The 27,726-nt window shown below is 35.8% G+C and overlaps 1 pseudogene across 1 annotated transcript in view; it reads right to left on the minus strand.

Moving 5' to 3' along the window:
* LOC114266127 (ran-binding protein M homolog) overlaps positions 1–11,172 on the minus strand; it is a 45,917-nt pseudogene extending 34,745 nt beyond the window's left edge. Inside the window, exons 1-6 of the transcript XR_014363355.1 lie at positions 11,133–11,172; positions 10,812–10,977; positions 8,450–8,596; positions 8,157–8,243; positions 6,853–6,898; positions 5,931–6,007 (exon numbers count right to left, since the gene is read on the minus strand). The product of XR_014363355.1 is annotated as a ran-binding protein M homolog (transcript). The remainder of the gene's footprint in view (positions 1–5,930; positions 6,008–6,852; positions 6,899–8,156; positions 8,244–8,449; positions 8,597–10,811; positions 10,978–11,132) is intronic.
* Between the last annotated feature and the right edge of the window lie 16,554 nt (positions 11,173–27,726).

The raw sequence follows: 27,726 nt of genomic DNA on the forward strand, positions 1-27,726 counted from the left end.
AGTTCGATAGTCTTTGAAGGTCGTCTCTCTCTCTCTCTCTTATCTCTCTTTCAGTTCGTCTCTCTCTCTCTCTCTCTCTCTCTCTCTCTCTGTGTTTTTCTTCTCTCTCCCTCTGTTTCGTCTCTCTATCGTCTCTATCTGTTGTGCTTTTTGCTTTTTCTTTTTATAGTCCCTCATTAAAGATATTTTTGTATAAAAATACCTTTTTTTTTAATAACAAAAACCTTACTTTTTTTTATTTATACCTCATACTCACTTTTTTTTTCCCCTCTTTTTATTTTTTCTATTTTTTTGGGTATTCTTGTTTGCTTAACTTGAACATAAATAGCACTAATTATTTTTATTTGTTGGAAAAAATTAATTTGTTGAATGTGTTTATTAATTTTTTAGTGTTATTTTGCATGTTTAATTACCTTCCAATGATCTTTTTTCAATTTTAAACGTATAATAAATAAACAAAATTATATATATTGAACATGTGGAGAAGACGGATTCATACAGCCGACCCCATTTGATGGAACTTAAGACTTGTTTTGATTTAGTTTGATTTATATTGAACGTGTCCCCAACATGTCGTGTCCCCTATTTTTTGAAAACGTGTCCGTGTCCGTGTTACGTAGCTCACATGGTAAGACTATAACTCTTATTGTTTATGTGGATGACAGTGCTTACAGGAGATGATAGAGAGCAAATACCCCGGTTAAAGAAATATTTGGCAACCGAGTTTGAAATAAAAGACTTGGGAAATCTAAAATATTTCCTAGGTATTAAGGTTGCCTGGTTTACGGATGGAATTTTCATCTGTCAGAGAAAATAGGTTCTTAGACCTGTTGAAACTTGAAAGAAGTTGAGATGCTTAGGAGTAAAGCTTATAATACACCACTGGAGCCAAACCAGAAACTTAGTGATGATAGTGGGAGAGCTATTGTTGATAGAGGGAGTTATCAGAGACTAGTGGGTAAACTCATTTACTTATCTCATTCTCGTCCTGACATTGCCATGGCAGTCAGTGTAATTAGCCAGTTCATGCATGCTCTTCATGAGACACACTTGGCTGCAATAATGCGCATCCTTAAATACTTAAAATCTTCTCTAAGAAAGGGCCTCTATTTTTCAAAACATGACCATCTTCGGGTGGAAGCCTATACAAATGTTGATTGGGCAAGATCAGTAACTGATAAAAGGTCCACATCAGATTATTATACCTTTATTGGAGGTAATTTGGTTACTTGGAAGAGCAAGAAATAGAATGTAATCGCCTGCTCTAGTGCAAAGGCTGAGTTTAGAGCCATGTCACAAGATGTATGTAAACTTTTGTGGATCAAGTTACCACTAAGTGATATGGGGATTAGTCATATTGATTCCATGCGACTGTACTGTGACAATAAGGCTGCTATTAACAATCCAGTTCAGCATGACCGAACGAAACATGTGGAGATTGATCACCACTTCATTAAGGAAAAACTCGCCAATGACACTATATGTACTCCTTTTGTGAAGTAAGGTGAACAACTGGCAAACATTCTCACCAAGGGAATTAAAAGCAAACCATGCCATAATGTGAGAGACATCTTCACACCAGCTTGAGGGTGAGTGTTAGAATAATATCTTTGGTTATTGTGTATTGATTATTCTATTAACTATTTTTTCCTAATTCTGTTATTGCCATATTTGTGCCTCCAAGGCTTCCATTGTAAGCTATCTATTATCAATATAAAAGGGGATGATTGTCTAATCATTGCCTAAGTTTTGTTCCCTCTTAACAAACAATTACTATCCACATTTTCAAAACTCGCATAAAAGGACTAGTAAACACTATATGATGAAAACGTTTACAATAAAAGATGTCACAATTGTCAACAGTAGAAACTAGTGATGCGAAAAGGAGGTAGAAGCTCGCGAATCTCAAATTATCTAATCCTGTCCTCAATTTGTTCTCCATTTTGTCTCAAATGTTTCCTCTCTCCTCACTCCCCTCTCTAAATTTGTACCTATCACATCCCTCATTGTACCAAAATCCAAATAAAGCAAACTCTTCGTTAACCTACATCCTACTACTTCTTTGATCAGGAACAAAGAAATTTTACTAAAAATAACAAAAGAAAGCATACGAGAAGAGGAGGACAAGATGTCCACCAGAAAAACAAAAAAAACAGGGGAAAAAAAAGATAACATATCACACACTGCCCTTCAGTTCCTATTAATAGAAAGAGGAGATTGAAACCCAACATGATGATATATGACAAATCTGATCCCATATCACCTTTAAATACTCAAATTTTTCTTCAAAAATCTTTGCAATCTTTTCAAACCAAATCTCCCAAAATATAGCGAAGGTGACACAATCCCATATAACTTGAGCTTTCTTATTGATAACAAATCCCCAACATCAAGCAGAAGCATCAGAACAGAAACGGAGGAGCCACCAAATCCATATTCACCATATAAAACAGTTTGTGCCACCATGAAAATTCCACGGGACAATGTAAAAAGAAAAAATGTTCAATAGTTTCTTTTTCTATTCTATGCAAAATATACCACTGTGTTAGGTTTTATTTCTTGGCAATCCCGTTTGACAAAACTCCTTTGAGTTGTAATTTTATTCGTTTTTTTATTTCAGTGAGACTTTGAGTGTTTAGATGCGAATCCAACCCGAATCAAGCCTTTCAGAGAAGTTTGTGATGATAAAGCGTTCAAGATTGCCACTTCGCTGATTATGACGGGGATCGAGCTGCCCGGTCAGCTCGCGGGGGTCCAGGGGGCAGCGCCCCTTGGCGGGTCCGGGGCAGCGCCACGGCGGGGTCGAGGGGCAGCGCCCCCGAAGCAAAATGCAAAAATGCATTCAAAGTTGCCTGTTCGATCATGTTAATTTTTTCCAGTTTTTCCAGTTTTGGCCTGTCCGCTCGAGCGGGAAAACGGGCGCTCGAGCGTGGATTGGAAGCTCTCAGCATCTCTGCAGTCGCCTGTAAAAATACTGGAATGTGTGATTTTACGCTCGAGCGGATGCTCCTACGCTCGAGCGCATCTCAGTTTGTTCGCACGCAGTTTTGGTCAGTCCGCTCGAGCGGGCTGTGTTGAGCTCGAGCGGAGATCGCGGGACAGATTCTATAAATTCGCGTGTTGGGTCAGTTTTTAGAAGAACGGCTCCAGATCTTCTTTTTGGTTTCTAGGGTTTATATCTGGGGATACTTTGGGAGTTTTCTTTGATGTTTTTATTGAGTATTCAACTCATGATCTAAAGAGAGTACATCAAAGGTTTGTTTGTTATACACAAAAGAGAGAGTTATTCTTCAGTTGTGGATTCTGAAGAATTCGAGCCTGAAGCTTTGGTGGAATCCGGAGTGGCTCATCAGAAAGACAATTCCGTGGTGAAGATGGGGTTGGAAGAGGCACATAGAGGTTGGTTCAATTAGGCGTTGTGGATTCGCTAGGTAATTGAGAGTATACCTGTGTAATTCCTTTAATTCTTCTTAGTGGATTGTTCTTGTGGCTGTTGCCCGTGGTTTTTTGATCACAGTTGGAGGTGTCCAATTGTGGTTTTTTCCACGTTAAATCGCTGTGTCTCTTTGTCTTGATTGTTTGATTGGGATTGTTATATTCTACTTAAAATTGATACATAATCACAAATCAACATCTAGGGGATTTCTAGATTTTTCACACTGTAAAGCAAAGAGTAAATGAGTCTCCTTTTTTTTAAACAAATCATTAGTATTAATCTTCTTATGAGCCACAGACCATAGAGAAACTTCTACTTTAAAGGGCACGCAAGCATTCCAAATCATTTTATAAGGCACAAACAGAAGAACATTATGCTTATCAATTGACTCATGAAAGAATGATTTTTAAAACCGATGTATGAATCAACCACACACTTCTATCCATGGCATCACGCCTCAAAGAATATTATGAATAACAATAGTGCCAAATCATTAGCCTCCTTGTCATTCAAATTTCTGTAAATAAATGAAATTCCAAGAAATGGGAGCCTCATAGGAACAAGCAATAGAAGAACTAAGAGAGCGAGACAAGTGATATAGGTGCGGAAAAAAATAATCAAAAGAGTCATCCCCAATCCCAATCCAAACAACCTCCCAAAAATGGACATCTCTCCATTCCTTAGCATGAGACAAATGAAATGTGAAAAATGATCCCCAAGATATCCATTTTCATAGAGCTCTAGAATCTCCTCAAAAAGCCACTAAGAATCCCAACTATTGGGTTGGATCCCATACTTGCTTTCAATCACGTAATGCCATAACGCATCTATCCTTCTAAAACGGTTCTTACTTGGTCTTATCATATTGCAGAATGTCCTTTTTTCCCAGGACAACTCGCATCCTCACACATCCTACATCAGTAACACCTTACCAAAATTTGAACTCAACAATGCATTTCCAAATAGAATTACAAATTGAACTCAACAATAATATCCAATGAATAACAAGTTTGTGAGACAATATATAAATGTAGCATACGAAAATTTAAATAATTAAGTTTTCCAGCAGATAAGGAGCTAATTGGGTGATACACCATACATTAAATGAATAGCACTCGCTTAAGCGATACAAGTCACAATGCATATGCCTTCAAATGAAGAGCAGGAAAAAGAAACTAAACTTAAACTTCAAAATGCCCAACTTGACAACTTCGTAAAAATACCGAAAGGTGCTCATTTTTTGCATGCAGTATCTAAAAGGAAATTTTGCATTCCAATTTATATATTTATTTATTTTGATTGGCACCGGGGTGTCCAAATCAAAGCCCAATTAATCCCCAAGGGTGCATAAGCCATCGGCAAGGAGTTTCCCGCTAGTGCACCACGATTAATTCAAGGGTTTTCCCCCAATCCGATGGCCCCAAGAAATTGTTAGCACCTAAGAGGTTTCGATCCCTAAACCTTAGAGGGAGCACACCCCAAGCCCTTGCCACCAAGCCAACCCCTTGGGGTTTTTGCATTTCAATTTATGCTTTCACTGTACAAGAATAATTCTGTTCCTACAACGCTTGTATGCCTCAAAGTCAAGTTGACTCATTGTAAGCACAATGGTAAACTTTAGGCCAAGTTTGGCAACCCATCAAAAATCCAAAAAGCTAAAAAGTTACCCAAAAAATTAAAAAGTTATCACTATTCACCAATTAAAAATATAAAAATATTAATTTACACAATATTACCATACAAAGACATGACTAGTGGTACCCGTGGTGGCAGTGCACTTTATTGGGCTGTCAATGGGGTAAAAAAAAAATTACGTGGCTCTATTCATTAAATTGGAGGGTAATATTGGGCCAGTGGGGGCCATCACAGATCTCTTTTTGATAATCTGAACCGTTCAATGTGTAGAACTCGTCGAGTACTATATGTTTATAAAAAATCACGTTAATCGGATATCGCTAACTATATGATCAAATTAGTTTTGTATAAAAAATGGATGGTGTTATAGTTAACGGTTGACAAAAAACTAACACGATCAGATAGCTATCGATATCCGATCACCATGATTTTTTATAGGCATATAATACTCGACGAGTTCTGCACATTCAACGGTTCCGATTAGCAAAACGTGACCCGTGGTGGGCCCCCAAGGGCCGGACAACACTGCCAATTTAAGCCCGAGAAGTAGGCAATAATTTCCTATCTCCTAATCTGCCACTGCTCTGCTAGACTGCTGTACGGGCTATCAATAACTTCTCTTATACATTTTTTTATATAATTTTTTAATACACATTTTTTCGTAAAAAGTCAAAAAGTTAACCCAAACATTCATATTTTTTTCCTCAACTTTTTAATCTAGAAAGACAAAAAGTGTACTTATTTAGGATACCCCAAACAACCCCTTAATATCAATCTATCAATTTCTTGACGTCTCCTACTACTACTATAATTATTAGACAAGTTGGCAGAAAAAAACTAAAATCCAATGTAAACTCACCCATAACTGACATTCTGTGGTATAGACATTTTCTCAATCATTGTCTGTTGCTTCGCTCTTTCCTGCACTTCAAATACCTAATCATAAGATGCAAGAACCCAAAACAAAGGGCATCAATTTCCATGGGAAGCATAAAGCTAAAGCCTTTCTAGTTACTACTTTTAGAATTAATTCTACGATATTCATGTAATAAACGGTCCTTTACTATATCTAACATCTTGACAAATTAAAAGAAAACTAGTGACTGGAATGTGAAAACTACGAACACAATGAGTTGACACTCAAGATCAGTGCCCTGCAATTGCTAAATAGAAATAACCACCATAAGTAATCAGTAACTAGTGCCAGGAGACACGACCACAAAAGCTCAGTTTACAACTCCACAAATTTAACTACTATTCGATTCCCACAAACTGTATGATTCAGGGACCAACTAATGTTCCAGTATAGCAGTAGCTGCAGTACCAGAAATTTGACTAGCATCACATTAGCATGCACAAAGTGATGACAAATTTAAATTTTAAAATAAAATCTATGAAAAGAAGAGGCAGTTCTCCATCACAATAAATAACAATTGAACCTAGACTACATTTTCAAAGGATAAACAGAGAAGGATTCCCCATAGGTGCATGCCTCTTCTAGTAAGTACAATTTTATTTTATTTTTTTGGGAGAAGGCTGGTAAATATGCTTACTTTTTTTTCTTTTTTTTGTTCAAGATTTGAAAATATGCTTACTTTTATAACAAAACAATCAAAATTATCATTGTTACTTGAAAGTGAATATAAAAATACAGAAGTTAAAGTAATACGCATACTGCACGCGTAAGCAGAGTGATGAACAATAAATATAAATATAGCAAACTGAGCTAAAGACAATTAACAGAGAAAAGATGGCGATGAAAAAATATGAAATTATCTTACCTTGAGATTAAACTGAAAGGGTTCATTCCCAAAGTTGACATGGACCCTACAGCATCAAAATCAAACATGCAACTAAAAAGCATCACAACCTCTTTGACTTTGATGAGAATAAAACAGTGCAGAGGTTTCCTGCAGTACGAAACAAATAATAACAGAAATAGTAAGTGAAAGGAGAAATTCGAGAAGTGATCCATGCAAAAACTCAAGAAGATCACAGCCATAATCTTTCTTCACAAGTGTATTAGAAAACCCATATATAGGGGGCATAATCTCTCCTTTTGGAAGGAGGTTATTGGATAACAAAGCTTCAGATTGGAGTATTTTCTTACATTATTATTCCTCTTACTCATCATGGCTTAGATTTGGGCCCCAAGCTTGTTGAATTCAAGTTTGCCTTGTTGGAAACTGCATCAATCAGCTTTAAAATCTGAATTTATCATACTTTCAGCCTTGATTAGAGTTATACTTAAGTCTACCTCTAATTGCAGACATTGGAGCCTCGAACTAAACACATCAAACAACCACCTCTGTTTCTACCAAATACACCAATAAAAAACAAAAATTGAAGCCATATTCCCTGGGAGAAACTCTTCTAAGAGGACATTCCCCATGACAAATATGAAAATGTTGCCATGCCTAATGAGTGGCTAAATGATATGATAGGCTTTGGAAACCTAAAATGAAGGCTGTCTGTTGGGGCCCACAATCTTTTGTCTACACAGATATTTTGATAATATTTTAGGTATACATATATTTTTGTATAGGTATCGATTTCTGATTTCGGTATTGTAGTTTGTTAATTCCTTGGTGCATTAGGTATCTCAACTTATATAAATATAGCCCGTGAGAAAACATTACTTGTAAAATATTCACCATTCAATTTATAACATGTACTAGATATAAACTCAGCCAATCCAGCATATTTTATTGGAAAACAACAACATTCACTTGTTGAATTTTGTCGTTGGAATGGTGAATCACAAAAACTGCTTCTTGGTAAACAGCTCCCTTTCACCAAGGTATTGTTTAATAAACTTTGACATTAAAGGTTCTATGGATCAAAAGGCTAAGTTTGTCATATGAAAATTTCAACCATATTCATGCAAACAAAAGTGACCATCAAACCAAATAGTAGAATCTTAATGTAATCAATCACTCTCAAATAGGTGAACTAAAGTAACTGGTATTTTTGCTTTTTGAGCATGCACCATCTAATACAAACGCAACTGTCCTGTTAAATTAGATAAATGGCAGAAGCAATAAAGTGGTAAGTGAGTAGACGAGGGCTAGGAGGCACAACATACTCCTCATATTGGCTGTGAATGGCAATAGTAGGAAATAAGGGACCCTTCACATCGTTAGACACTGTTCCCACTACCTCCCCATTTTTACTGGCATCAACAATATAAAACAGAGATTTATAAGAATTCTAATAAGAGTCAAAGAAACACCAAAAATAATTAAATTAAATCAAATTAAATATAACTACACAAGAGTGAAACCACACTGCTGGTTCTCACGGTCATCAACAATCAAACCACTTACATACAAGACTAGTTTCGTGCAAAAGCAAGTGGAATGTCAAATATTGTCTTGCGTGAAAAAGAATTCCTGTGAAGCATAGTTGATACCGCTACCAACTGTATCACCAGTTGTAAATGTTGGGCCAAATGACTCTCCCTTTCCTTGCCCACGATAAAGAAATCCATCATCTCCATGATATCCATAACTGTTTGCTTCCCACCTGTTATTTAGAAGAATAGGACAGCAATTCAATTCACACCCACAGATTCTGGCTGCAAAATTTTAGTAAAAAGGAATTTTAAGGCAGAAGAAAAGGACAGCAAGTTCAATTCACACCCATTGATTCTGGCCACAATTGTAGCAGAAAGGAATTTTAAGGGACACTAGACAGCATTTGTAGCCATTCTCTCATATAATTTTGTCAAATAACAAGTATATTTAAAACTTAATCCCCAATATAATTTAACATCAAAAAGCTAGGAACCATGTAAACCACCAAATCCCATTTAGTTTTCCATGATTTTTTATGCAGCCTCTTCGTGATGAGTTGGAGCCAGGCTCTTGGCTGTATAGCTCAACAAATGGTCAATAAAGAGAAGTAGGGTTCCTGTGATAGACAGAACGAAACGTCCCTCACGTGATCAATAAATGATCAAGATGGAGTGACTTGAATGGAGAGACAAGGAACAAACGCCAATGTAAATGTAGGTTGAATCCAAGAACCCCCCTCAACTCAACTTAAGCTTTGATACCATGTTAAGTCATCAATTGTCCCAAAAACTTGATTTGTTAACAAATGGATCCAACAATGTATAAAACAAGATGGCATCTTCTAAGCCATCTTCTATAATATATCTTAAAAAGTTTTTGATGGGGCATGATAGCATCTTGAGAGCAATAGTTCAATTAGTACCAAAGAAGAAGACAAAAAAGAAAAAGAAAAAGAGATCACTTCCTTTTAAAATGGTAATGAGTATAGTCATCCATCCTACTGATTGGTTTGGAAGAATAAAGTTCCCTGTCTGAAATGACAATAGGGCCCATTAGAGAGTGAATATAATAGAAATTTGTCAAGCTATCAAACTCTATAAAACCCACTACCAAATATTATGTTGTGTAAATTTAATAGCAATAAAGGATTGATCGTTCATTTATTGTAGAATTTCCTATTATGTATGCAAAAGCTTTACAGTTTATGTGGCCATTAATTTGGTGGCTCCTTCAGAAACACAGCTCTTAGAAATACTTTTTGGCTCATCCCACGACCCGCAAATTAATAGGGACCACCAATGAGGAATGGTCTCTTACTTAGCTATAGACTTCTTCACCGATGAATTCTAAGGAGTTACACATAAATCGACACACATGATTGGGCCCCATTTTGATCTTGTCATATTCAAGTTGTTTTATGTTGGAGCAACATGCTCTGCATAGAGTTGAGCTCAACTTTGAAGATTGGTGCTAGGGAAAAACAAAAAGATAATACTCGGGGAATCTTAAAAGAACGTGATAACCTCACTTTTTTAAGACAAATAGCAGCAAGTTTTGTCACTTAAGCAAAGATGTATTCCAGGTCACAGAGCTACCAAGAAGTCACTTCGAATGGGATTCAATGTTGTTAAGGGTAAATGTTTCATTGTCATAAAATGGCTGAAATCCAATTCTCCACAATCCTTGCCATTATGGCAATTCAGAGGTGAAGTTTTTATCTACTTCTTTTGAGAAGGAGATAAGAGTTGGGTCCACAATCTGGCTAAGAAAGAGATGATTCCTCAACCGCAAGGTTGGTGAACACCTTATAATCCTTCTACGGGCCATCTTTATAGCCTGTTGAACTAGTTTGCCATTGTCTTTGCACTCTATGGAGTTTAAATTTGCCTCCGATAAGGATTGCCTTCCCTCATTTTGTTCCCCTCCTTTTTGCTCATCTTGCAAAGCATGCCTCATTCTTAAAAACGGCCATTGACTAGCTGGTTTGCTAGGGCATTCTACATTTGGCAAAATAAAAAAGTTCAATGCACAGAAACAAAAACTTAAAGATGCATAATATGCTTATGTAATTAACAAAAGAAAATTGGAAACTGAACTAAAGCGGCTAAATTCCAAATGTGGGTGGTTTGGTAGGACAAGTCTAGGTTTGCTAGAGCCAATTTAATCTTTAAACTGAATTTTCAAATATAAAATACCAATTAATTAAGCTTTCAAAGTTAAAAATCTTGTATCAATATTATCGAAACTTAACTTCCAAAACTGGTTTGCATTGTGTTGCGTCCGTATACACTAATGCAATGTAATGTAATGAAATGCAACAAAACTAGAGTTTATTAAAAAAATATATATATATATATATATAAAATAAAAACCAATACTTGGCAGAAATTGAATTTCATTGAATTGAAGAATTGGGACAGGTGTGAAGAAGAATATGGTTTTACCCGGGTTGCCTGCGCATCTTGAAACCCTCGGTGGTGAATCCGATGGCAGTCTGGCCCTTGGCGCCAGCGTTCTTGACGAAAATCTCGAAGTAGTAGACAAGGCGCTTCACAGGGGCGGGACGATTGGCCTGGCCTAGGTTGGAAAGAATCCGGACCCTCAGCCGCCCTACCCAAAACGACGTCGTTTTGGGGGTTTTTGTTTTTATTTTTTTTTTCTTTTCTTTTCTTCTTCTTCGTTCTTGCTTTCTCTCTCTTCGAAGCCAGAGGGGAGGGGAGAGGGAGAAGAGGGAGGAAGGAGGAGAGAGGAGGCTGCGATCTCGCCATCGCAGCTCGTCGCCTCGCCGCCGGCCGTCGCAGCCATCCGATCGTCACCCGATCCAACTCGTCGCAGCAGTTGCACCGTCGTCGCCTCCGCCTCCTCCTCCTCCTCCCCCACTGGTTATGGCCCCCTCCAGTCCGGCCCTTCCCTTCCTCTCCTCCTCCTCCTCCCTCCTCCCTCCTCCTTCCTCCCTCTTCCTCTCCTTCCTCCCTCTCTTCCTCTGCGTTTTTTTTTTTTTTGAAAATTTGCCCCCAAAACGACGTCGTTTTGGGGGCTGTTGGAAACGGCTGCCGGGTAGGGCGGCCGAGAATCCAGACTCAGGTTTGAAAGGGCTCCCAAAATAGACTAAGTCGTGCTTCACGATTTAAACATTTATGCGCCTCTCCCAAGTAAAATTTGGGAAGTCGTAGAATCGTGGTTACAAAACGCACTTTTAATTAAAAAATTATGATTATAAAAGATATTTTTAATTTTTTTTTTCTAAACTCGCTGTTTTAAACCACGCTTTTATGAAAAAAAAAATTCTTCTGAACTCGCTGTTTCGAACCACGTTTTTTTGCCTTTTTTTTTTGCTGAAATCGTGATTGTGAACCACGCTTTTTATACAATTTTTTTAAGTGAACTCGTGGTTTGTAACCATGCTTTTAAAATTGATATAAACCCTCCCCAGCCCTGTCATTTGCAATCACGCTTCTTAGATAACATAGTTCGTTCCTGCTCTCTCTTTCGCTCAGCCCCGTCTCTATCGCTCTTACTGCTCTTTCTCTCTCTCTCTCGCTGTGCACGAGCTCCCTTTCTACTCTCTGTCCTCTCTCTCGTTGGTATGCCTTCTGTCTCTCTCTCTTGATCTACTTTATTGTGTTTTTTGTGGTTGTGAAAGTGGGTATAATGTTGGTAGAATAGGGTTCATGAATGTGGTTCTAAATCGTTCTATGGTTAAATCTAACATTTAACATTAACTTCGAATTGAATCAAATTTTTGTTACATATGCCATAAAAATACTCTAAATTCATCCTAAATGAATTGTGAAAATGCCATAATCGTTCTATGGTTAAAATCCTAATCTGATTTAAAAATACTCTCTTAATCTGGTTAATGTATATGTGAAATTTGAGAAATTAGGATTACATTTATGGCATCTGTTGAATGTGAAATCTGTTGAATGAACCTGAAGTTTAGAAAAATTTAAATATTATGTTTCAAATGAGAAAATGAGGGTTATGGTTTTCGATTGAATGTGAAATGAGAAATGAGGGTTTTGGTTTTGAATTAGGGTTTTGAATTGATAAATGTGAAATCATTTTTCAATTAGGGTTAGGGTTTTAAATTGTGAAATAAAAAATGAGAGCTATGGTTTCAAAAATTAGGGTTTAAGAAATTTATAATAAGTTAAATTTTTTTGATAATGTTATATGATTTTTTTTAGGAACAAATTATGTAAAAACGTAGAGAAAATAAAATCCTAAATGATTTGGGTCAAATTGGTTGAATAATTTTAATAATTTAATTTGATTACAATTTTTTTTAAACCATACCCAATTAAACTTAAAAAATAAAAGCCAATTTTGGGCATTTGGACATTTTACAATTTTCGGCAATTGGACATTTTAAAATTAAACCATACCATACCATACCCAATAATTTTACAATTTCAGGCACTTTTGGCCAACTTTGGTGTTTTGTGTTAGATTCATTATTTTGGTATTTCGTGTAATGTTGGTAGAATAGGGTTCATGAATGTGAAAATGTTGTCAAATCATAAATAATAAATTAGGGTTAGGGTTTATATTTGTGAAATCTGTTTAGAAATCTGTTGAATGTGAAATCTTAAATCTTAAATAAGGGTTAGGGTTTATATTTGTGAAATCTGTTTAGAAATCTGTTGAATGTGAATGTTGAATGGTTTATATTTATCTTAAATATGTTTATAATTGTGAAATCTGTTGAATGTGAAATCAGATTTCTATTGAATGTAAAATCAGATTTCTGTTCAATGTGACATTTGTTGAATGTGAAATCTGTAAATGTTGAATCTGTTTAGAAAAATTTAGATATTATGTTTGAAATGAGAAAATGAGGTTTATGATTTTCTATTGAATGTGAAATCAGAAATGAGGATTTTGGTTTTGAATTAGGGTTTTGAACTGATGAATGTGAAATCGTTTTTTAATTACGGTTAGGGTTTTGAATTGATGAATGTGAAATCATTTTCCAATTAGGGTTAGGGTTTTAAATTGTGAAATCAGAAATGAGGGTTATGGTTTAAGAAATTAGGGTTTAAGAAATTTATGATAAGTTAAATTTTTTTAATAATGTTATATGATTTTTTTTTAGGAACAAATAATTTTTACATAATGAATAAATAATTATCTATAATAATAATAATTTTCTTGTATATTATTATCATAATTAACTTTATAATTTCTTGGAAAAAAACATGGCAAAACACAGGAAAATCTAATTTTGTCTATATAAAAATTTCAAAATTTTCTATCCCTTTCTTTCAAAATTTCCAAATTATTATTATTTTTTTTTCTTTCACTTTCACCTTCACTTTCCACAAATTTTTCCTTTTAATCCAAACATATTTAAGGAATAATCATGCCATTCCCTTTTATTTTCATTCCAATAAATTAAGCGCAACCTAATAATATTTACGATATATTAAAAAAAATAAAAATAGAATCATATAATATATATCAGTGTCATACAAAATTGAATTACAAGGAACTATGTTTAAAGTTACCATGGCTAGTCTAGTACTTATTATCCCGAGTCTATAGATCCAACTGATCATTATATCATTTTTTATTTCTCTATTATGGAAAGTATAAGGGGATGTTTAGTATAAAAGAAAAGCAAGTTCAGTCAAAAGAAAATGAGGAGAAAATTAAGGGAAAGGGAGAGAAAATTTTCAGTTGTGAGAGGGTGGCCGTGTCCTTCACCGCGAATAGTCTGAGTGAAACCCAAAATGCCTTTTTACCTCTTTCCCAAAAAATTGCCAAAACATTAGAAGTCAAAAAATTTGATATAAATAAATGACTTTTTAGAAGTGATCCACAAAAAAATTACCAAAACATTAGAGGTAAAAAAATTTGATCCACAAAAAATTAGAAGTAAAAAAATTACTTTTTACCTCTTTGCCAAAAGAGGCCTTTCAAGTCGTCATGGAAAATGCTATTATCAAAACATTTGATATAAAAAAAAAAATTATTTGTTTAAGAATTATGTTTGAAAAAATTAAAATATTTGATTTATAAAATGACTCATTCTCGATAATTTTTACCCACTTGAATTATCCCATTGACTTATTCTCTATGCGCCTGCATTATGTTTATTCAATTAAGTTTTAACTTTTTATGACTTTTTTTTAATTGAAACCTACAATTTTTTTCCCTCTTTGAATAGTAACCACCAACCATATTTTACGGCCAAAGGAAAAACTTATTAAAAATGAAAGAAAAGCAAGTTTGAAACAACCCATCTTGTGCAATTCAATTGTAGCGAATGGGTTTAGGTGGGAAAAAAAATGAAATTCATATTTGTTAAAAAAACTTGAATAAGTTTGATAAGTTAAAAAAAATAAGTACAAAAGTTGGCATAACCCATTGTTTAGTGCTGATTTTTTAACAATTTTGTTTAATTTTAAATTTAGGATAAATTATATTAGTAGTCTGTAAATTTTGCTTCTTATGTCATTTTTATTCTTATACTTTTAATTAATTCAATTTTGACCCTTAACATGGTGGCATCTCTACATGTAATTTGGTCTAATAAATAAAGACATTAGGATTTTTAACGAAAAATAATTACTAAGTTAGTTGATTTTAACTCAATAAATTTGTGAAGTTTATAAATTTGCTCTTAAAGAGGGACACATATTGCTCATATATGCATTTTTCATAAGTTTTTAATAATCGTAATAAATTGAATTAAATTCGAACAAAGTCGTAAATAACTTATTTTTATCCAATTGACTTATTTTTTATTTATGTTATTTCTTACGTTATTTCCCTAAGTTATTTCCTACGTTATTTTGTATAAGGTTATTTCCCTAAGTTAGGGAATAATCTCATAGGAAATAACCTACCAAATAACTTTGTCATTTAGGTCCCTATTGGCAGAAGCTTGAGCAAATAAAAATAACTTCTCTTTAATTGTCCATAAATCTCACTAATTGGACCACCAGTTTTAAAAAATTACGTGAACAATGTTTGAAATAAAAATTAAGAATAAGTCATATAAAATCAGTGGAGTTATTTCAACTCAATGAAAAAATAATAATTTCATAGAAAAAGTTACACTATGATTTAAGATTTTTGTATGACTTGTCTACTTTTGTCCAATCGCACTGAATAAATACAATACTTGATACAAATTATACTATAAAATTGTATGAATAGAAAAATAAAAGAAGAATCTTCATAATATCTTCATATTCAAAATTATTGATATATCTGTTTAGTTTATCGAAATACTAATGTCTGAATAGATCAAAATTGGAAAATAATATCCTCAAAATAAGTGTTTTTAAAATTGTTACCATTTACATGCGTACGATTAAATCATTGCCCAAATTAGGAGCTTTTCCCAAATTAAGGCAAAATAGTAATTTATTTCCCAAAGTAGGCTTAGTTTGGGCAGAATTCATGAACTAAGCTAAAATGCTGCTACAAACCACGCTTTCACTGTTTTTGTGGCCCTCCCGCGGACAATTTGTAAAATCTTAAAAGCGTGGTACAATCCACGCTTTTAATTAACAAAACGTGATTACAAATCACGCTTTTAAGAAAATTTTATTTACACATAAATTTTTAAGTAATTATTTTTTTAAAGTAAATCTGATTAACGAAATTTGATTTATACATAACCATGCTTTTGTTAAGTAATTCTTTTTATCTTCAGAAAACGTGGTTGCAAACCACAGTTTTACTGTTGACCCGTGGATAATAACCACTTTTAAGCAAAATGTAAAAATTTAACAAAAAATTCAAAACTAGCACTCATTCTTGTTTGTCACAGACACTCACAAACACTCTCTCTATCCCTCTCTCTGACACACACACCCACAACACTAACACTCACACTCACATCAAACATATATAATTTTTAATATATAGAAATTTTATTTTGTAAAATTCAGACCAATATTAAATATATATAATAATAATTGATAATAGCAAATAGTAATCAACTATATAAAATGATTATTTTTTACTTTAATTCTTAAAATGTAATTTTTTTATTTAGGTAAATTACACTGACACCCCTGAGGTTTCTGTTTATGACAGTTATTCCCAGCCTTTGAAAAAAAATTTCATTGAAAAAAAAATAAAATTAATTGGAAAAATAAATTATTTCAAAAGAAAAATTAAATTAAAAAAAATTAATTGTTCTGAATTTTATAAAATAAAATTTATATATATTAAAGATTATATATGTTTCATGTGAGTGTTGTGGGTGTGTGTGTCAGGGAGAGAGATAGAGAGAGTGAGTGTGAGTGTCTGTGACAAAGAAGAGTGAGTGCTGGTTTTGAATTTTTGTTCAAAATGTGTTTTGAAAACACGTTTTTATATATTTTACTTACAAGCGTGGTCACGAATATGTATAAATCAAATTTCTTTATGTATAAATCAAGTTTACCAACACTTTATAATTTATATAAAGTCACAACCTACACTCATAATTTATGTAATGATTAGAAATTTAGGTAAATTAGAAATATTGTTACTTTGATGTGAAGTTAAGTTTACCTACACTCATAAGTTTACCTACCTCATAAGATTGTTGGATTTTCCTTTACTCATAAGTTTACCTACACTCAAAGTAACAAGATTAACAACTTACACTAATAAGTTTATGTAAATTACTTAGATTTATAATTTATCAATTATCTAAATCAACTTACATCAATTATATTTATTTAATGATTACAAATGTTGTTACTTTATAATTTATAATCATTTTTTTATAATTTATACAAAATTAATCCAAAATTAATAAAAGATTTTCAGACCTAAAACTTAGTTGAATTTGTTTTAATGTGCACAAGAGTATTATCTTAATCATAATAAATAATGTAAAAAGCATAACAGAAGAGCATGATGTTAATTTTGTATGCGTTGTAAGATTTATTTCTTAAAAAGCTAAAAAATCTAAAGTATTATCATTATTTTAACTCATATTTTAATTAAAAAATCAATACTGCTTGTTGGATTACAATTGCTGATTACTTAAATAAAGTTTTTGCGTCACAAGTAATTGTAATTGAATGAATTAAAATTCATATAATTCTTTTACAAGTACAAGGAGATATAAGTATATTATTGCTATTTTAATTTTTTGTCTTAATTGAAGCAAGTATATGGAGACTGTTCTAATTATTTTCTACTGGGGGGAAACAAAATTCGGGATCCTGATGAAGGCGTCTCATATGATGCTGAGCCAAAAGGGATATATGCAGTGCAAATTGGCACCACGCTTAGCAATTTGGAGGAGATGTTTATGTCAAAGGTGACAAGTTACGGGGAAAGTGTCCGATTGACCTTCAAATGTAGATATCCTTATCGCTAGTGGCAAACACACAACAAATACAAGATATTACCAATCAATGACGATGAGGCGTTGAACACCGTATCAAGTATCGGTGCAAGTTTTCAAGCACCAAATTGTTTGGAAGTCTACACTGATAAAGGGGTTGTACACAATATCCCGAACATGACACAAATGGATTCTTGTCCGTTCATTACATTGCTGACGCATGAAATTGACACAACTGCGTTTCAGTCTCCTATGTATGAATCATGTCAATGTTATCCACTGTGCTACACACAACAGTCATTTTAGGGCCATGGTGTAGAATCAAGTTCACGTGGTGGATATGATTATGAATTTGACAATAACACACAAGATGTGCCCACATGCAACCATCATACCACTCCAGTTGAAGTTGCTGGTAATATGGCTGAAACAGTGAACGAGGTGCAGTTTGCTAACAGTGACATGTACGGTCCTAATGTCGCCCTAAACGATGATGACAATGAAATGTCTGATGAAGAAAATTTATTAGGCGGATCAGATGATGATGATGATGAAGAATATGATGTCCAGGCTCCCGTTGACCCTGAAAATGCCCCCATTCCACCTAGAGTTGAAATCCCTTTCTATGACAACATTCACATGGGTGGTGATTTTGACATTAGTACCCGTGATGTCGTTTCCCGTAACTAGATCTGGAGCGCTGAAAATCCAGAGTTGGACAGAGGAATGGTTTTTGTTGATAAGAAGTAACTTTTACATGCTGTGAAATTGTACCATGCAACAAATAATCGAGAGTATAAGGTCGTAACCTCCAAGCGAGACCTTTGGGTGTCTGCTTGCAAGCACGACTGTAGTTGGTGGTTACATGCATCTCTTAGTAGGAAACATGGTCTTTTTGAAATAAAGCAATACAGGGGTCCTCACCATTGTTTATACCCACGAATGAACAGGGACCACACTAATATTAGCTCCAGTTACATTGCTTCTCATATTTTGGGACAAGATGCGGTTAGTATAAAAAATAAATGTTTACATATATATACATATTTGTTTGTTTATAGTGTTCACACCCAGATAATCTAACTCATATTTGATTGTCGTATGTAGAATGAACCTGATATGCCAATTAAGAATGTCATTGAAGATATAAAAAAGACCATGAACTATAGTATATCATACAAGAAGGTGTGGCATGCAAGGGCAAAGGCAATTAAAATGGTATTCGGTGATTGGGATGAATCATATAGGCAGTTGCCTAAATTCATGCATGCATTACAAACATCTAATCCTGGCACCATCGTGACATGGAAGCATAGATATACTGGGCATACAACCATTATGCCCGTCTTCCACTTTGTTTTCTGGTCTTTTAAACTCGTCATCGATGGCTTTAGATATTGTAGGCCTGTTATAACTATAGATGGTACATTCTTATACGGTAAATACACTGGTGTGTTGCTTGTAGCAACGATTGTCACTGCTAATGGCAAAATATCACCGCTTGCATTCGCTGTTGTCGACAGGGAGAGTTTGGAGTCTTGGTCGTTCTTCATTCAAAATATCAAGGAACATATTGTCATGGACCGACAGGGAGTGACTTTGATATCTAATCGAGCTGAGAGTATTTTAGATACTGTGAGGCGGCATTGGCTGAATCCCTCACTCTAATTTGTTGGATATCATCGGCACTGCCTTCAACATGTTTGCAGTAACTTTAACACACAGTTCAAAAATAAGGAGCTCAAACAACTTCTATGGAAAGCAGGGAGTGCTGATCAACGACAAAAGTGTAATGGTTACTTAGATCAGATACAGGCTATTAACCAAGAAGCCATCAATTGGGTCCACAAAATGAATCCTGAGGATTGGGCTCTTGCATATGACGGTGGATATCGCTGGGGGTATTGACCAGTAATGATGCAGAGTGCTTCAACAGCGTCTTGAAAGGTGCAAGGAACTTACCTATCTTAACTATGGTTGAATTTACATTTCGACGGCTCGTCAAATATTTTGACGAGATAGGAGCCCAAGCTGAAACAGATGTATGCAATGAGTTCTAATACCCTAGAGAGATGCAAAAAACTATCGAGGAGGGTATTGCAAGAGGAAATACTTTCCAGTTTATATCGTATGACAGGTTAGTTTGTAATGTGAAAAAATTGTTATTATTATGTTGTTGAGTTAATTACACCTAAAAACATGAACTTGATTAGTTTGTATCAATATTGTCTTATAAGCCCCACCGTGTATTTGAGGTGCAAACATCTTTTCGCTGTGGACGAGGTCGCAATAGACAAATTATGCGGATGAATCAACCCACGTGCAGTTGTGGGAAATATGAGATAAGACACTATCCATGTTCCCATATGCTCGTTGTAATGTCTGAATGCGGTGACAATCCATTCCAGTACGTTGATCCAGTATATAGGCTTTTTGTATACATGAGGGTTTGGAAAACTAAATTCAATCCAATACCGCATCAAGATTATTGGGATGATCTGCAGTGGACCTTAATGCCTAATGAACTTTGTCTGCGAGAAGTAAAACAGGGTCGTACATCTATGGCTCGTATTTCGAATGAGATGGATATATTAGACAGGCGTTTGACAGTTCGCTGCAGTGAGTGCCACCAGACAGGTCATGACAAGCGAACATGTCCGGCGCGACTTGGTCGATGAAGACTATGTAATACTTACATGTTGTAATATATCATTATGAAATTCTTTATTTGTAATAGATCATTTAATTATGTATTTTTAAATTCTTTATTTGTAAACGGGGTTGTACATTTAAAATGTGTATTACAAAATGTGTACTTGATTCAAAAATGTGTAATGCAAAATTGAAAATGTGTATAATTTATTCAAACTTGTATAATTTATTGAAAATGTGTACTAGTTTTTCACTGTGTACTTGATTTGAAATGTGTATTACAAGATTCTATACTTAATCACGTAGTTCTTCTACCATTTCAAAATTTCATATTTTTGAATAAATTTAATATTAAATGCTGCAATCATTGTTCACATTTTATAATTTAAAAAATTTACAAATTTAAAAAAAATTAACCTATTATAAATTAAAATTTTAAAAATTGGAATGCTGCAGTCATTGTTCACAATTACAAAATTTTATATGTAATTTGCAAAATTTATAATTTATTCAAACTTTTAGCATTACAAAATCAATATTTAAGTTTTGTCAAATATGCCATAAATGTAATCATTAATTTCGAATTGCTTCCGTGTAAGTGACACATAAATTTGTCTTTTCTCGAACCCATAAGATTTACTTCATTGTATTTTAAATCGTTAAGTACAAAATCAACAATTACAGTTTTCTGTTATTATGTTATGATTAAATGAAATTTTGATATGGATGATCTAATATTTCAGTTGTACAGGCTTCATGGCACATGTACCTGAGGAGGTTCCACTGTTCAGACAGGTACATCGGGCTGACAGTATGTGGGACCGTCTAGTATGCAATAACGTTTGATGGACTTTACGCTTACAATTACATTGCATTTTGTTGTATATTTCGTGATAATGCTATTATTTAAACTGGTCATTCTGTTGTGCAGGATGAGGCACGCACCGTGTTAACATGCCGTTGGGCAGATTCTGGATTGTGGGAGCATCCGTTGGACCATAGAGTCTTGCAGTATGTATTACGCACGGGATTCTATGGTGTGTATCGTATCAGGCACATTCGACTAGACCACGCACTCACCACTGCTCTCGTCGAGAGGTGGCGCACAGAGACTCATATATTCTATTTCCCGATCGGGGAGGCCACCGTCACGTTGCAGGACGTATCCGTCCTATATGGTCTTCAGATTGATGGCCGAGCAGTTACTGGAGTTGACCCACCTTTCGCGACGGAGCAGTGGATAGCCCTATGTGCTGAGCTATTAGGAGTAGCACCTACACCAGCAGATTTACAGGCAGGTAGAGTGAAGGTGGGGTGGCTGGTCGAGCACTTTGCTCATCTTCCAGATCATGCTCCAGATGAGTTGGTACAGCAGCATACCCGAGCATATATTCTGTGGCTTATTGGGGGGGTACTTCTCCCTGATAAGTCACAGAACCTGCTCAAGCTGATGTACTTGCCATTGCTGAGAGACATTGAGGAGATTGGGCAGTACAGCTGGGGTAGCGCGGCTCTGGCATGGTTGTATAGGATGCTATGTCGAGCAACTCAGGTGGGTACGAGGGAGATTGGAGGACCACTTGTGTTGCTACAGGTTAGTAAGAATTTTATTACATGTCAATTCATATTGTATGCCGTATATCAGTATTGTAATTGTATTCAAACTATTGCAGATTTGGGCATGGGAGAGATTGATTCGCATTGCCCCGTCTAGGCGGCAACTGGTTGGTCTTGGTGAGCTTCCTATGGGTGAGAGGGACATGCAGTTGCCCACCGGACCGTGAGGTAGCCGGTGGAGGGTTGACATAGGCCACGAGGTCCTCTCGACCCACGTAGTGGTAATTTATAGAGACCAGCTGGACCAGATGATCGAGGGCGAGGTATGAAAGTTTTTGATTGCGTTTTAGTTGTCTTCTTAATTGTATATGTTTTGAGTTCACGAGCAAAATTTAATTTATTTGTCATCATTGTAGTTTATCTGGCAGCCTTACGCTGGGGTCCTCGGTACGCTTCCCAACTACTACCGACTGGGTCAGGAGATATGGATGGCGAGAGTGCCACTTATTTGTTTTGACGTGGTTGAGTGTCATCTCCCCCATCGTGTCCTCTGACAGTTTGGTCGGGTGCAGTCCGTGCCGGATCGGTTCGACACTGAGTGGCAGTTGCACGTCACTGATAGGCGTGACCGAGCTGTCACTGACTGGCATCTGTTTTATATGCCCTATATACAGTTGTGGGATGCCCGCCAGGACAGTATTGTACAGGCTGACCACAGCGATGAGGTGATCTCCTCTTCCGACCCTTACATGTTGTGGTATCGGTGACATACACACATACTAGTCGGGAATCCGAGCCACATGTCTGAGTCTGGATATCAGGGAGTTGGGCCTTATCTTAAGGCATTGGTGAGTATCATATTATGTGTCAGATAATTATTAAAATCATACTTGATTTACTTTCAGTCAACTGTAGCCTAATAATACGTCTGAATGTTTGTTCAGGTGGCTGGAGCTGAGAGGTCGTTTCACTTGGCTGAGGACGCCCATTTGAGACGTGATGGACAGCATGCCTTGCAGGCCGTTGCAGAGATCCGGGAGTTATTGTACCAGGCATTCCAGCTTGCCCATCGGGGAGATCGTTTGCATTACGGCCACTACGGTGTACAACTTCAGCAGCTGCTCTAGACACATCAGCGCCGTCCATGTCAGTGCCTTCCACTTCAGCGCCTGCCACATCAGCTCCTTCGACATCAGTCACCCCACCACATACTACCCCATACATATCTGCAGATTCCCTCGACGTACTTCTTACGCAGCATACTGGCATACCTTATGTGTCTGACCCTGATTGGACATCGCCCTGATACATGCATGACGTTGTTACCTCACCCACCCAGTTACCACCACCAGACAGTTCGACCGCGACCATGAGTACATATGATGTAGTTCTCACTGACATCTCCCACGTTGACGCTGAGGCCCATATTAAGCCCCCCCAGAGCGCGCAGAAGAGGCCGAGGTTTTGGTCGTGGCGGACGTCGCGGCCGAGGTCGGGGTGCGGGCAGAGGCAGAGGTCGAGCTCCAGTTGCAAATCGTGATACAGTTGCACCAGATGATGGAGTTTCACAGCTCACAGCAGTATCCGATCTTCCGCCAAAGATAGGATCATGGGCAGCACATGCAGTAGAGGGGGGGTCACACTCACAAGCTCCATAGGATACGCATTTACGATTGGGGGAGCCAAATATTCAGAGAGTCTACTGCAGGAGATCGAGGAAGGAGGTCCACGGTCGGGGTTGTGGGATTGGGGGCAGGTTAGGGCATTAGCGGGTGTGATGTAGAGTGTATAGTTTTTTTTATTTATAGTTTTTGTTATAGTTTTTGTAAATCAAACTTGTACAGATGATGTAAATGTGTCATACTTATTTATTCGAAAAATATAATTTTACAATTTTTTATTCTTACTTATTTTGATGATTTCCATAAAAACGAAAAGGAAAACAGGAAAAAAAGGATAAGAATTGATAGGATTTTATTATTGAGCGAGATTGGAGGACCACTTGTGTTGCTATAGGTTAGTAAAAATTTTATACAAAAAAAATCTGGGAAAAAAATGTAAACATTGCATAATGGATAGTTGTGGGGAGAAATATGAATAAAAAGGAAACAAAATAAATATCTAAACAAACATATAATTTTGTTTTCCCTTTTCTTCCAGTTTTCTGAATGATTGCATTCACTGTCTTCTTTTTATGTACAAACCAATGATAACCAAACAAAATGTAGACATATATATTTGTTGTTTATCTAGCTTAAACGTGTATTTCAACTATTTGTTATATGAACATGTACTTCATTAAGTATCATTATTATATTCCACATCAATAATGCACGAAATCATGAAAGTCTAGTTCAAGTAGCGTTCTTCAAAATAACAATAACGGAGAGAAAGTAAAGGTAGAATTACAAGAACTATTCGAAAACAATTGAAATATCTCCCTTCATTGATAAGTCCCTTCATTGATAAGTCGTGGACAAGCATTAAAAATTGCATGCATTACAGAAATAGTTTGGGCGTTCATCCAAACAATTTCATTCATTATCATCATCATCTGACATCTCAATATCAAATTCATACATAACATCCATGCTCCAGGCGCAGTACTGGTGTGCATCATCCATTAACCCATCTTCGGCACGCTCATTTGCGGTCTTCATTAGTCCGGACCTTTGCAAACGTTGGGTCATGCGATTAACCTCGTCGCGGATACGATGTAATGCCCTTTGCAACAACTGTGGAGTGTCAGTTGGCATACGCATGGCTAACTGGTGAGGAAATTTAAGATTAACTTCACGACATAGCTCAACGAGAACGTTTGCTCGAGTTTTGCGAAATTCCCACTCAGCTCTCATGGTATTGACGGTGGCACGTGAGTAACGCAAATTTGGATTTATTGGGTATTCAAATTCATCTCCATCTGCAACCCAATAGCGACCCATTGCTGAATATAGATCAACCACCGTATATCTCAAGATGATATCGCTCGAAATAGCTGTAAAACTTTTGTTGTGGTATGATGTGATATTTATACCATATATACACATGGTAGCTGTATGTACGAAATTATTGTAAACAACTATGCATCAGAGTTGTCACGTCAACTTTTATGACCTGAACAACTATGCATCAACTTGATAGGAGTTGTCACTTCGACTTTTATGAATTGCATAATTTATTGTTATTCCAAAACAAAAAGTAAAAACATAAAAAAATAATAATAAAATAAAAACCAAGCTGATCAACCGACTAAACGTCTGAATTAGTCAAATTTCTCTGCCTGAAATTTTTTTAAAAAAATAAATGTGAAATTACAATTTAAAAATCTTTAAAATATTTTTAAATTTTTTGAAATATTTATTCACAAATTTGTTTTACTTTTTAGGTGTATTGACATATTTATTAATTTATTGTTATTTTGTTATGACACCCCCTCAAAATTTTAATGGATTGCATAATTCACAAGAGCGCAGTAGGTATGGTACGATAATAAATTGTAGCTCGGCACAGTGATACGTCCAACATTTGTCAATGATGCTTGCCAATGACTTGAACAGATGTAATAATTTGGATGCTTTGTTTTTTCCTTAGATGCTATGTGACTTTGTGTAGCGATGCAGTGATGCATCTGACTTTGTGCAGCGATACAGTGATGCATGTGACTTTGTGCAGTGATGTAGTGATGCATGTCACTTTATGCAGTGATGCAGTGATGCATGTGACTTTCTGACTTTGCGACCACATGGCACATCAATACGACCACATGGCAATAGTGTGATAAATAATTATGTGATGCACTGAAGGAGTAAAGTGTAATTTACCGAATATAAAAAGAAGCAAAAAATGCAAAGATGAGAAAATGGGATGACTGTGAAGTTCATTAAGTGAAAATAAGATAAAATATAGACTGTTTATGAATAATATTACTTTAAAACAAAGAAAATTTAAGCATTTAATTTCATTTATAATTTGTTGAAAACACCAATTTGTACTGAAATCGTCAATTCCAAGTGACTACTTACTGTATTAAAAAAGTAAGCATGAAAAAATAGTTTCATGTGGGGATGTGACAACTCACTGCATGTTGTTTTATTTGACAACTCACTGCTCTAATATGAAGGGATTGTATTGTCATTCTCTGGCCTACAATTATGATTTTATCTGACAACCACGTCCGTGACTACATCACAGGTACACAAAGTCACGGGTACTCAGGATTGCATGAAATGAAAAGCTAAAAAATAATATCACGGTATCACTTCTTCCATAGTGCCCCAGCATGCATTATCGTCACTAGATCATCTCTAGTTAACCCTCAGTATGATGTCTATAAATAGCGACACCCCCAGTATGATGTTTGTTCAAGTCATAACAATAGTAATATATCTACAATTACTATTATTATTTGTTTGTTTATTTTATGAACAATATCTTCAAGAGGTGTAGGAAGTTCAAGCCAGCAAAGAAATCTGAAAGTGTGGCTACTACCTCCATTTACTTATGACTACAAGAGCGAAAAGTACTCAAGTCCGAAGGATTATTATGCTGGTATCCGAGCAGAATGGACGTTCAGGGTAACGGAGCAAGAAGGATTGTTTAATGATCTACGTAACTTTGGGGCACCGGTACCTCATCGTCGTTCATTGACCATGGCTAGACGAAATGTGAGTGACTATGAAAAAGCAGTTAGCAGAATTAAGAAGGAAAACAATAGAATGTTGATGCGGAGATGTCGACATTCATGCTTCAGCTAGCCACCGAAATGGCAGAAGCAAGCAACAGAGATTTGACAGTGATTGAGTGAAATAATGTCTTAAACAATGAAAAATATCTCTCTGACTACTACATGTCAGATGAGGAATGAGAAATCAAACACCTTTATCTTTCATATATGTTTGTATGTTGTCTCATATCTTCATTACTGGAGTGTAAGACAATGTTGTTGTTCATTTAACGTACGGATGTATTTCAAGTATTTGTTTTATGAACCTGAAGTTTATGAAATAACTACATTTATAACTGCACATTTATTAGTTCATGACTTTATTTATTGAATTGCAATGAGTTAATGAATGTTCTGGATTAATGAATGGATTAATGTATGTTGAATTATGTGAATACTTAAAACACATAAAACAGAACAGGTAGCTTGGTGAAAAGCTTCCCTTAACTGGGGCTCGTGAAATAGGGATCCTATACGTAAAGAATTTCAATTTCCATCGGGAAAGAAGAAAGAGTCGCCTTCCAATTCCTGGAAGTCCAGTCAAAATGATGACCTTGGTAAGGAATGGGGGGTTGATAGATAACTAAACTTGGGGGGCTGGACAAACAAGCTCAAAGCCAAGTGGTTAGTCCAGTTGGGGAACTAAATAAAGTTCATACAAATGAACAACCGCCTTGAACAACACATAAAACAGAACAGGTAGCTTGGTGAAAAGCTTCCCTTAGCTGGGGCTCGTGAAATAGGGATCCTGTACGTAGAGAATTTCAATCTCCGTCGGGAAAGAAGAAAGAGTCGCCTTCCAATTCTTGAAAGTCCAGTCAAAACGATGACTCTGGTAAGGAATGGGGGGTTGACAGATAACTAAACTTGGGGGGCTGGACAAACAATCTCAAAGCCAAGTGGTTGGTCCAGTTGGGGAACTAAATAAAGTTCATATAAACGAACAACCGCCTTGAACAACACATAAAACAGAATAGGTAGCTCGGTGAAAAGCTTCCCTTAACTGGGGCTTGTGAAATAGGGATCCTGTACGTAAAGAATTTCAATCTCCATCGGGAAAGAAGAAAAAGTTGCATTCCAATTCCTGGAACTCCAGTCAAAATGATGACTCTGGTAAGGAATG

The sequence above is a fragment of the Camellia sinensis genome, chromosome 3, assembly GCF_055761805.1.
Source record: "Camellia sinensis isolate YWXY chromosome 3, ASM5576180v1, whole genome shotgun sequence".
Classification (NCBI taxonomy): Eukaryota; Viridiplantae; Streptophyta; class Magnoliopsida; order Ericales; family Theaceae; genus Camellia; species Camellia sinensis.